This window comes from Mustela lutreola, chromosome 4, assembly GCF_030435805.1.
Source record: "Mustela lutreola isolate mMusLut2 chromosome 4, mMusLut2.pri, whole genome shotgun sequence".
NCBI classification, from domain to species: domain Eukaryota; kingdom Metazoa; phylum Chordata; class Mammalia; order Carnivora; family Mustelidae; genus Mustela; species Mustela lutreola.
The window spans coordinates 78356139-78368787 of record NC_081293.1 but is presented as its reverse complement, the minus strand read 5'-3'; the positions used below and the strand labels follow the sequence as shown (position 1 = coordinate 78368787).

The window sequence follows — 12649 nt, the reverse complement described above, 5'->3', positions numbered from 1 at the left end:
CTGCATGACTCAGGGACAAAGAGAAACCTCTAGGGTACTTGTGCTTGCATTGAATGCAACCCTGCCACACAGCATTCTTCTGCAGAAATACAATCTCCTAGTAGAGGTGAGAGATAGGTGGGAGCGGCCACGAATCAGTCTTGACAATGACCACGACACAGTCGCTGGCTGGAGGAGCTTGCCCGTCTGTGCAACGGACCGTGTGTCTTAGTGTTTACCCTCTTTCGGCTTGAGGAGGTCACCCTGATTCCATTCCCTGTAGCTCGAGTTCAGAGTCAGTATATCTCCCTCCGTTCCTGCTCCTTGCCCTGATCTCTCTCGATGCAGCAGCAGCTTACTCAGTCCATACCCACGCAACCCAATGTCCTCATACACTCCCGGGCACACCCACCCCAAGCGAAACTCCCTGAGCTCTTCCTACCGAGCCCCACCATTGGACTGACCATTCTGTGGATCTCTCCCTAGCTTGGCAGGATGGACAGGCGGGTGAACGTTCAACAGGAATGACAGAGGAAGACGCCCCATTTTACACCAGAGTGGTACGCTGGCCTTTCTTTGGGGGAGACACAAAATTTTCCTGGCTTTTTAAATCAAGGTTACATAAAAAAAAAATCTCAGCATGCACAATTGACAGGGTAGAGAGAAGTTTGAGAGACAATCTGTTACCAAATGCTACCTAACCCCGAAGGCATTGCAGAGGGGCGGGGACAACCATAGCAGGATCACCTACCATCTGGAGGGCAGGGAGCTTTAGTACGGGTAGCAGCTATTCCTCCTTGGCACCTATTTTGTGCAGTGGGACCCGGAACGTGGGACCTCTCGGAAGACTGGGAGCATCTGTGGACAATTCATTTTGCTCTTGTCATACTTTGGGGCTCACGGGCCTCTAGCACACTTCCCCATCTGGCTTCCTCTGGTCCCCCAGGGAACAAAATAGCCATGCAAACAGGACAAAGTCTGATTTGATGTTCATACTGTTTTCTTTTCTGAAATCACAGGTGTCCCTGCTGGAAGGGGATGGCAGTAAGTATTCTGTACTCTAGAGTCACTCACTTGTTTGCAACAACCTGGAAAACGGCCAAGGTCAGGGCTTCTTCGCAGGCACGATGAGAACCACCCTGATTCCAGGTCCGGCGGGACTGAGAAGAAGGGTCAGAGTAACAGAAAGGGATTTTCTGGGGAAAGACCCATGGCTTCATGGCCCTGTCCCCGGAAACTACTGCGCTGCTCTTAGGTGGTGCAGGTTTGGAGGCAGGCAGTAGGCGTGCCTTGGAGATGGACTATTTCACAGCTACTCCAGGCCCTGTAGCTCCAACAGGAGCCAGAGCTTCTATTCACATCCCTGCTCCTCTCCAGGACCTTTCATACTCCATCCAGGAAGGGCCCACTGCAGCTCAGTCCATACTGATGAGCTCCCCACCTCCACACACTTGTCCACATGTGCACGCCAAGCAAAGCTCCCCGAGCGATTCCCAAAGAGCCCCATAGGGGTTCTGACATTCTCTGTGTGTATCCACTCAGATCCCCTGGCTAGCCTGTACGATGATCTTGACGTGGACAGCACAGAGGCAGAGGTCCCATTGTTCACCAAGGTGGTAAGTTAGCCTTTCTTCAGGTGAGGTACAGCATCCCTTGATGGCCTGATACTCGCAATCAGATCCAAACACCTCAGCACGTACAATGTCCTTGGTGGGGATATTCTTGAGGGAGCGACTCTTATCCAGGGATACCCCATTCCAAAGACCCTGCAGGAAACAGCAGGTTCAGTTACAGTCCACAGGGTCATGAGCTTTTTCACGGGTGCTACTGAAACCACCATGCCACCTAATGGACCCAGGGCATGCGACCTCTAGATGGATTTCATATCACTGCCCATGACCCTGCCCATCACCAAGAGACCAAAAGAGCTATGCACACAGGACGAGGCAGGACTTGATGTTCATCATGTTTTCTTTTCTGAAATCGCAGGTGGCCCTGCTGGAAAGGGAGCTTAGTGGTAAGTATGCTGTCCTCTAGAGTCACTCATTGCTTTTGAGCAACCTGGACAATGGGCAAGGTGGGGCTTCCTTGCAGGCTCCATCTTGAGAGCCACCCAGAATCCAGATCCTGTTGCAAAGAGACTAAGGGTCATGTTCTGGACCGAGACCCCAGGCCTCGTGACCCTGGCTCCGGAAGCTACCCTGCTGCTCTTAGGTGCTGTAGGGTCGGGTGCTGGGCACAAGGTCTATTTCCATGGGAATCCATGTGCTGTGATTCTCAGGGTTGGTGTGTGTGTATCAGGTGGGTGAATGCTGCGCTCTCGAACATGTCTGGTCCCCTCAAAATGGCGATTAATGATGTCCACGTTATCAGGGACATTTCCCATCACTGTCACGTCAGGAACGTCCATTCATGGGAAAACTCTTCAACACCTACAATTGAAAGAGGTGTTCTTTCCTTGCAAATACACATCAATTCCCCCAGAAAACAAATCCCGTCGCTAACTAGGAAGGGCTAGACTGACCCAAAGACACAAGTGTCTCCCTGTTACTGAGTCAGCGTCCATGGGGCTCTCCCGCCAAGCTAGGTCTCGGGCAAGAATGGTCACAGCACCTCCCTCTTGACACTGCACTCACAAACACACATGTCTCTGCATCAGAGGCCCCACGATGCGTCTTCCCAACCTCATCGGAAGCACTGAGTGCTGGGACACACTTCCTCCCTTCTGCAGGCGACTTCCGGGGCAGCCGTGTGCAAAAGCCCATTCGGGGAAGACCCGCACAAAGGGGCAATGGCCAGGGAACAGATGGGGCCAATTCACTCCGTGTTTCTTCATGGAGATCTACCATTTCCCTGCAGATACTGTGTCTAAGAATGCAACTGGCCTTCTCCCAGGGAAATCCCACACCCACCACTGGTCCTTGCCGGGGCTCTTGGAGGTGGGTCCAAAAGGTGTCCTATCCCAGGGGGAATGAGGTGGTCTTCAGGGACTGAGCATCACTGGGGGCATCCGGGCCAGTGAACGAAGGGTGCACTGTGCATCGCAAGGTGGCCAAAGAGAATCTCAAACCTCAACAGGGGTGACAGGACAATCACCGCCCATTTCGCTGGCCATCTGTCCATGCAAGAGGGCCTTGTTAGATTCGGAAGGTTTGGGCCAATAGACAACTCAAGGGAGTTCAGTGCATGGGAATGGAAACAGAGCCAAATCAGGGTTTCAGGGTTCTTTGGCAGCCAACAAGACTTTCTCTCATGAGAAACATGTATTGGAACAGAATCTGATTTTCCAACATCTCTTTTTCTCACTCTCATGCACAGGATCCACGGGAGTACCTTTTGCTGCTCTCCGAGGACACTCAACAGGCTTTTCCAGGGTAGTTGCACCAGTCTGCATTCCACGAATTGCATACAACGTCTCTAATTTTCTGCCTCCTTCCAACATGGGTCCTGGGTTTGAATTCCTGGTTTGAGTCCTCGCTACCCTAACTGACAATGCCACAGCTCAGCATCCTTTGGATTCGCATTGCCCTCACGATGCCTTATGTTGAGCATCTTTTCGTACGATGTCTGTCTGACTGCCCGAGTCATTCGTTCCCTTTGCAGCACAGGCTATTCCAGTCTTTTTCTCGATTCTTTTTTTTTTTTTTTAAGATTTTATTTATTTATTTGACAGAGAAAGATCACAAGTAGGCAGAGAGGCAGGCAGAGAGAGAGAGAGAGGGGAGCAGGCTCCCTGCTGAGCAGAGAGCCCGATGTGGGACTCGATCCCAGGACCCTGAGATCATGACCTGAGCTGAAGGCAGCAGCTTAACCCACTGAGCCACCCAGGCACCCTCGATTCTTTCATTTGGTGAAATCCCGGTCTTCTTTTGTTTGTTTGGTTTTCTTTGTTGTTCTTCCTTTATGTCAGTGAACACACCTTTTCTGAAATAAGGATTGCCAAGGGTGTCTCCAATCTGTGGGCTGCCTTTTCACTCTGTTCACTGTTTCAGAAGAGGATGCGTTTTCTGGGCAGTACTCTTGGGAAGCATCGTGATGACAACATGAGCGCATTTCCTTGGGTATATCTCTTCCGCTCCCAGGTGCCCCTGCCTCTTTGTATGCCAGCACCCTCCTGTTGGCTCAGGGGAGTCATCCAAGGTATTGGAAGGTCAGCTTCTAGAGACCCACCACCGACTTCTTAATCTTCAGAAACGTCGTGGCTCGTTGTGTTCCTTTATAGTTCCCTTATCTATTCTAGCAGCTTCTCTGACCCGAGAGCAGCACATTGTATGCTTTAGAGCAGTGCTGCACGGAATCCGATCCCCATTTATTCTAGGAACTGGGGCTTCACCTTAATCTCTTCAGGTCCAAAGACCTCCAGCAACGCCTGGTGGGTGTGTGTGAGCCCGGGAACGTCTTCCCTTGATCAACGTCCCTGTCAGGCCATCCACAGATGCCCGAGAAATACGCGGGAGAGCAGGCCTTGTCTCTCGCTCCTGGTTGGTGTCTAGTGCTGAGTGATACAGGAAAGAGTCTGTCTAGTATCCATTGTACACAGTCATTTATTATCTCAGCACAGTACACGGAAATCATCAAAGGAACGAAACGTCCAGTTGCTCACTCCCACTAGCCACATGTCAAGAGTCCCATAACGACTAGAGTTTCCAATGGTTGTGCTGGGAGGGGACAGTGGTCATGGGCATGCAGAAGTGACACTGAGGTGACTGCTGAAGCCTCCTGGTCTCATTAGAAGACATGAAACTCCAATCCCCGTCTCCTCCAAGGGCTCTGGCTCCACCAGCCCCGTGAACCTCTGACAGCACAGCAGAAGGGTCAGGCAGATGCTGCACGGCCCAGAGACATCTCAACACACATGGGATGAAGGGGTGAGGCGGTTTCTCTCCTAACGGCATTGCTCCTCTTTCAGTTCTTACAGATCTACTGGTAGAGAGCATCGAGGAATACTCTACCAGTGAGGACGAAGTCTCTTCAGGTGGGGAACGGTACCGAGGAGGGGAACACTGGGACAGGGCTACCGGGAACATGGGGTTGCCCCTGCCGCTCTGGAGAATGAAGAAGGTGGGTCAAAAACCACCAAGGAAAGGGATGCTCTGGCACAGGCATGATTTGCTCATGTCACAGTTTCGGGATGAAAAGAACAGACGAGGTGTCCACGGGCCTTTAGGGTAGGCTGGGTTTGTCATCACCACTCGACTCCTTGCGCGGATCCTTGAAGGATCTTTCCCATCAAAGCTGCTTGTGCCTCCCTTAGCCACTGCCACATGTCAAAGCTTGGCCTCTTTGCTCATAGCCTCTCAGGAATGGTGCACAAGAAATTCTGCATCTTTCTTGGCACAGGCCCAGAACTGGTAATGCTCAGGACTTGGCAGCCCCAACCGCACTCTCCTGGGCAAGAGAACCGTGACACTACGCTCTGGTCTGAGCCAGGAGGTGGAAGACAGGTCTAAATTCTCTCCACATAACCTCCACTACCAAACTGTCCCGGTTCTCTCCAAGCTGCTGTACTTCAAGGGGACGCCCAGAGCTGCAGAAGGGAAAGCGTACTTCCCCTAGGTTCACTACACAGGCTCCCGTAAATCGGAGCTTCTGCCAGCCTTCACACCCCAGCCGAGTCTGACCTGTGGACATGTTCCGAAGGGCAGGATGCCCCCATGCAGCTCCCCTGGAGAACAAAAGTCACAGGCCCCGGTCCCCCAGGCCTGTGTGAAGGGGCTGCTTGTCCTGCTTCACACACTTGCTGCCCCGGGTCCACTCTACCTCTCACCAGCTGGCGTCAAGGCATAGCACAGAGCCTCTTGGGAGCAGGGCCAAGGAGTCACGGTTCCTCTCACAAACCCACCTCGCTGGCTCACAGCCCTGCCCATGGTCCCCACTCCCTAGGCATGCCCAAAGGGCAAACGTTCCTCAGGCCTGCCCAGGGCCCTACACATACCCCGACCCCGTCCATTCCCGGCAAGCCTCAGCAGGAGCACTGGCAGGAATCCTGTGTTTCAGTAACCACAAGCTGGATGCTTTCCAGGGCTGCCCTGAACAGCTGAGGGCACCTGAACAATTTCCCATGCTCCCGTCTCCATTCAACCTCTGTAACACCTAGGGAAACAGAGGGCATTGCATTCCCTGAAACACGTCCCTGGGAAGGTCATTCCAGTCCCTGGGCAGACATGGGCTGTGGGGAGGTGGGTGGTGGGCCATCTCTCCCTGCACTTCCCCAGCAATCCCAGACCCATGACAGCTGCTCCCAGCCCAGACGGATCGGGGGATTGATTCTGGGGGACCCAGGATATCTCCTCTCTTTCCTTGGTTGCCCCCTGGAGCTTGGCAGGGGGAAGGACATGGAGCATCTCTAGGGGAGGAGATGGAGGAGGACAAGGAGGAAGAAGGAGAGCAGGGAAGGACAGGAACAAGGACAGAGGAAGACAAAGTCCCGCAGAGGCAGTCTAAGGGACAGTGACAGCCTCCAGTGGGGAAAGGATCACACAGCCGGGCTTCCGGGTCTTGGAGAGAATCGGAGGTGGGAAGAGCAGGTGGGCAACCGGAGACCCCCCTGTACCCTGCGGAGATCAAGCGACCAAGGCCAGGGAGGACTCGGAGCTAGGGACGCACCCCACTGAGGGCAGAGCCCAGCATCCCCAGAGCAGCAGGCCGTGGGTCATCAGCTGCACTAACTCCCCTTTGTTCTCTCTCAGGGCCAACCCCAGCACCCTCGCTGCTCCCTAACCCGAAGAAGGATTCCACAGAAGACGATTCCGACGGAAGGAGCCACCCTGCGCCTGTAATGCACTTCCACCTCCATCTCTTGGGCTTCCTCTCTCCTCTGTCCATAAGCGCCTCCTCCCAGCTCTTCCCGTTTCCCTGCTGTGACGACGCCCACCCTTGAGGCCATTGTCTCAGGCAGGCCCTCAGGCTTTGCATCGGAACTGCTGCCTGAAATCCCCAGACAGCCCTCCTCACCCGATTCCTACCATCACCCTGACCCCTCACTGCTGCACTGGGAAGCAGCCCCGGACAGCAGAGCAGAGAGGAGGGCTGGGAGTCGGCAGGGCACGGCTCACCCGGCTGGAAGGCCCTCAGGAAGGGAGGCTGGGTGTGGGTGTCCCCACTTGGTTCTCTGATGCCAGGGAATCTGTGCTCATACCCACTTCTGCTCTTGCTCTCAGCTCTCAAGAAACTTCCCTTCTGTGGACTTGGCTCAAACAACAAGGGAAGCAGAAGAGGAGGACTCGGGAACGGGGTGAGTCGGGCAGGAAAAGGGGCTGGTGAATATGGACACACGTTCTCCCTCCTTGCCCCGTCCCTGTTGTGGGTACCTCGGCAAACCGCACAAAACCTGGGGTGCTGCCCTAGCCTATGACCACAAAGAGGAGAGGAGAGGAAGGTCCCAGTCCCTGCAGCACTAGGGAGCCCTGAGAACATCCCACGGGGAACCTCCACCTGATCCCTGCAACTCCCTGTGGTGGTTGGGCGCTGTCGTCCAGGAGCTGCTGATCTTGGAGGGAGGGCCCTGGCTGCCTGGAGGGACTGGACCCCAGGCAGCCTAGGCACGGTGACCTTCTGGCAAAGCGCTCCATGTCCCCCATTGAGCCCCTCCCTCTGCACAACTCAAGCCTTGCCCTCCCACCCTGCAAAAGTCAGCATATGGCTTCCTCTTGGACGACACTAGTCGCGAAGAGACAGTGGTGGGGTGGCCTCATCTCCCACTTCAGGCCCGTGAGAAATGAACAAACAAGACGGGCCCCTGGGCTCACAGGAGCAGGACAGCTCATCCCTCCCAGTGCTGCATCCCTGTGGGCATGGAGTCGGGCCCGGTCTCCAGCTGAGTCATGTCCCCCGTCCACTCCCATATGATCTGACCAACACCTCCAGCCCTCGGAGCCTCCAAGATGCCTCGTGGGAGGTAGTGGGTCCCCTCATGGCACCATTTTGCTTTGTGAGTTTCATACTCTAGAGACTCTCCTCGATCACTCAGTTGGCAGGGGAAAGGCCACCCTGCTTGTTCCCACCTGGCCCAACACCTGCCCACAGCCCGTGGAATGTGCAAACTCACTTCCCGTGGGAGTTGGGAGCACGTCCTCTTTGCCATGCCACCTGCAACACTCGTGTGGGCAAAGGCTCCCTCCACAGAGAAGGGCACATCCAGGGCTCTCAGAGAGGCTAAGGAAGGGACAGCCCAGCAGGAGGAGGACTCTCCCGTCATGGAGGAGGACGCTCAGGGAAGGGCCTGAGGGACCCTGGCTGTGAAGGCTTCATTCAGCCCAGGGGGCCCACAGGAAATTCCCCTTTCTTCAGGTCATGCATGGGTCCTGCAGGGAAACCTCCACCTCAACACCTCAGAAGACACGTCCCGCAAAACCCCACAGGCGTCTGATAAGACCTGGCCCAGGCCAAAGGCCATTCGCTATCTCACACCACTCTACCCGTTGTCTCCACAGCTGCGCCACAGGACAGTGTGCTCACCACCCCGAGGCACCAAAGGCTCCTCCTGGGGTGCTCCGACAAAAGGAGCCAGGAGGGCCCTGGGGGCCCACTTGCGGCTTCGATTTGGGCCCGGAGGAGGATTTGGCATGAACACACAGGGAAACACGCCTGCAGGAACGGCTCTCTTACGCCTGACCTCCGTAGGACAAAGAGAAGACTTCTGGGCAGCCCACCAGAGGACGGCACTAGAGCCCCGAGGACGAGACGAAAGGACCCTCTGAGTCGGCTGCCACACCCAGAGGTGGCTGCCCGGGACCTGCCAATGACGGACACTTGGAGCATGAGGCAACCACCTGGGCCCACAACAGTCCATTGTGTGGGGAGACTGGGCCCACCTGGGACTGGGCGGGAAAGCATCAGCAGCATTCCCGTCATCTCCCCTGTCTGCTGCAGGGGCTTCTCCTCCACTCGCTGTCCCCTGCAGTCCCCGGCAACCCTGCAGAGCATGACACATGCAGGACGAAGCGGCAATGCCAGGGCCCCTTGACCACCCTGGGATCAACTCGAGGGGCAGCAGCCCTACCCCTGCTGGATTCCCTGAGGGTGCCGCACCAAAAACGCCCCTGTCGCTTCGAGGCACAGGACCATGACCAATGCTGGGCTCAACACTGGCAGCAGCCCCACAAAACGGGCCCCGCTCAGCCTATTTGTTTTGCAGCAGCGAGAGGTTTAGGGAGGAGAGGCTCTCCCCTGCACTCAGCGGCTTCTTCCTTTTACAACTCTGACAGCAGAGGCCTCCCCCAGCTGGGCCTCCCCCACCTGACCAGGAACGACCCACGCGGAGGGACAGCTCTACGCCCCTATTCAGCAGGAAGAAGCTACAGAAGATGAGACCGTCCTCCTTCAACAACCTTCACCACGCAAGGCTCCACACTGGTCAGGGGCACACGAGGAGGGAGGAGAAGGCTAGCTGAGCGTCAAGCAGGAGCTGGCATGCCACACCGCCCCCCCAACCTGGGATACAGGGGACATCCCTCAGACGCTCTGACTGCCCTCAAGCTGAGGAAAGGAAAAAACAGATTCTCCACAGATGGAGATCAAAACCCCGCAAGACTGGAGTCTCCCTCAGTTTGTAAAAGTCCTTGTGATTCTGTAGGAAGAGGCCTGCTTAACGAGAGCCTAGCGACCTGCCAGAGGCCCGATCTCCATTTCCTGAAGCCCTGATATCTCTCTCCCCTCCACGACACTGAGGGAGGCTGAGGCCGAAGGAAATGTCCGTAGGACAGAGTCACTTTTCAAACCTGGGAAAACCTTGGGAAGGACCTGTGAGAGGAGGAAGGTAACATTCCTCCAGGAAGCTCTGCACCATCTTTCAATTCATGCCTTCCTAGCAGGAAAAACCACCTTCCCTTCACAAGAGCAAAGCCAACTGTATCCTGGGTGTCCTCTGTCCACCTGCCTCGTTCTTGCAGAACCTCCCTTTTGCCTGACCTCTTCCAATGCCATCCCAGAAAGTCATCCTCCCCTCATGACCCAAGCAATCAGCCCTTTCTACCCAAGGGTCGTATCCCTGTGCTTTAATAAAAATCAACCCCTGCCAGCAGAGCCGTCTCAAGACTTCTTTCTTGACCATCAGCCTTGAATGCTAACCTCTTTCCTACATCAGTCCTGTCTCCTGTAGGGCTCCTGTGGAAACAACCCTGCAACATGGGCCTATTTCTGTCAACTCTTCCGACTCCATCCACCTCACCCACTGCACATTCTGTGTCCTCCGAGGACTGGACCCTTCTGTGATTCTTGCACTCAAACCTTCACATGGCCCCTCTCTCGGTCCTCGACGTGGTTGACGTTGCCCTTCTGAAACTCCCCAGCCTCCCATCCTCACTTTCTTTGTCTCGCACGTTTATCTGGTCCATAGATTCTCATCACCAACACCCTATAACCGGTTTCTGCTCCTGAGTAAAGGACTCCATTTCTTTCCTCTGTCATTAAGCTCAAATCTTAACTCTCAGATGTTTGTCTCACAACTTTCAAAATTCTTCTTTCCCCTAATGCCTCTCTACCAGTTTCTCTTCTCCCCTTTTCAAGTCACCCGCCCTCCCTCTCTCCCTTCCTTCCCTGCATGATCTTTTCGTTCTTTGTATTCCTTCCTCCCTCCCCTCTTTCCTTTCCTCCTTCTGTTCTGTTAGTCCCCACACACACTTCAGTACTTTTTCACTTAGTATTCCGGGACTCGTTCTGTGTGTACAAGACCCAGGAGCTCACGGCAATGCATTCCCTATTATAAAGGATGAAGGGAGACTCACACGGGCGCATCTCCGAGGTTTGCTTCTCTGCAAGTCAACGGGAAGCTTCAGGGTCATGAACCCTGGACTTCTACACTAGAGCTGGACACGGGATACGCTAAGCATTCCACACAATCTCCTGTCTGCCAAGACTCTGAGCATATGGGCTGTCCTACCAGAAACCTGAAGATTTTTATTTCTTGGTTGAAATGGGCCTCGTGTCAAGCTGCCGCCCCAGTGTCTGGAAAAGTCACTGGCTTCAGCTCGACTCACGGGTATATAGTCTTTGAAACGGAAACATCGAAAATTTAATCAGCAGTTGACATGGGTATGAGGCTACCATGTAGAAAGATCTATCTGAATTCCGGAAAGGAACAAGGGACGCGACTACAAGTGGCTTGCAGGGGTAGACGCAGCGACCATTTCTGAAGGGAGGGGTTGGAACGCGTTCGTTGAGTCAGGAAGGGAGGAACGTGAGGAAGCGATCCTGCCACAGCCCGTCGTGTTCTGGCCATTAGCAGAGGGTTCACACTGCACAAGACCTGGGAGGATTTGCACACAGGAAAATCCTCCCGGTCTGATGAGCCAAGGAGCGGGCTCAGCTATCCCTTCTTCCCTAGCCAGCAATGACACCCTCACACCGAGGAATCACTGATCCCAACGCAACGAGGGGAAATTCTTACCTGGACACACCCATCAGAGAATCACTGGGTAACTACCTCCCAAGGAATTCCTCGGGGTGACTCTGAGATACAAACTCAGACACTGCAAACACATACAGCAGGGCCCCATTCTGAGGGATGCGGAATGCGCTATTCCAGTAACCAATAGCTAGAAATCAAGCACATCTGCTCTGATCCAGGAGTCTTCCATAAAGGCCAGTCTCACCGAACAGGCGGGGTCTCACAACCGTGCACACTGTGCCAAGTAAGAACGGGGGACTTCTCCTTCAGGAGCTCTCACAACAGACACAGGTACTGTCTCTTGGTAGGAAGTGGGATCACGGGAAGTAACACTGCCTGGGATCCATGAGAACATCAAGTCGAGGGTGAACTCAGAGTCTCAGAACAGAAGGTGATCAAAGTATGTTCACGAAAACATGAACCTATTGATGTATATAGATCACAAGGATGAATGGCCACAAGATTCAAAAAACATGTGGTTTGTGATTTACCTCTCATGTGTCCCTAATTCTACTAATATTGTCCTCACAAAGCGCAAAGGATTTACAAATTAATTGCATGCTTAGAAATATATCTATTTACTTCACTTATTGGAGAGCAACAGAGCTAGTGAGGGAGCAAGAACAGCCGGGGTCCGGCAGCGGAGAAGAGGGAGAAGGGTGCCCAATACAGGGCTTGATCCCCCAGGATCCAGGGATTCTGACCTCAGCCAAGGGCAGATGCTTACCCAATGGCACCACACGGGGGCTGGCAAATTAATTTCATCTTTTACAAAGATGCTCTTCTGGAAGACAGGGCACCAAAACCTCCACAGTTCAGCATCAGGCAGTGAGGGCTTCCTCCCTGTCTATGAGAACATGGAAGCCAAATGTTTTTCTCCACCACCAAGAAGAGCTACATATCTCTGGGGCTGAGAGGGTATACAACCACTGCAGATGTGGAAATACTCCCCGATTTGGTAGATTTTAGAACACGATGGCATTCTTACGGTCCCTTCCATAAAGACAAAGCCTGTCTAGGAATGCCTGCGAGGTTCTTTCAGTTAAGGGACCAGCTTTTGGCTTTGGCTCAGGTTATGATGTCTGGGTTATGGGACTGAGCCCCGTGTCAGGCTATGGAAGGCATGTGGAGCCTGCTGAAGGGTCGTTCTCATCCCCTGCAACACCCACTGCCCCCCCCCCCCCAAAAAAAAAAAAAAACAGGAGAGAGTGAGAGAGGAAGAGAGAGAGAAAGAAGGTGTTTGGAAGTCCACTCAGACATCCATTTGTAAAGATGCCCGGGATT

At 54.1% G+C, this 12649-nt stretch overlaps 1 long non-coding RNA gene across 1 annotated transcript; it reads left to right on the top strand.

Moving 5' to 3' along the window:
* Nucleotides 1-1518: 1518 nt before the first annotated feature.
* Nucleotides 1519-6754, top strand: LOC131830343 (uncharacterized). The gene is made up of 4 exons (XR_009353117.1): nt 1519-1595; nt 1969-1996; nt 4889-4954; nt 6669-6754. It is a non-coding gene; the product is annotated as an uncharacterized LOC131830343 (long non-coding RNA).
* Nucleotides 6755-12649: the final 5895 nt, after the last annotated feature.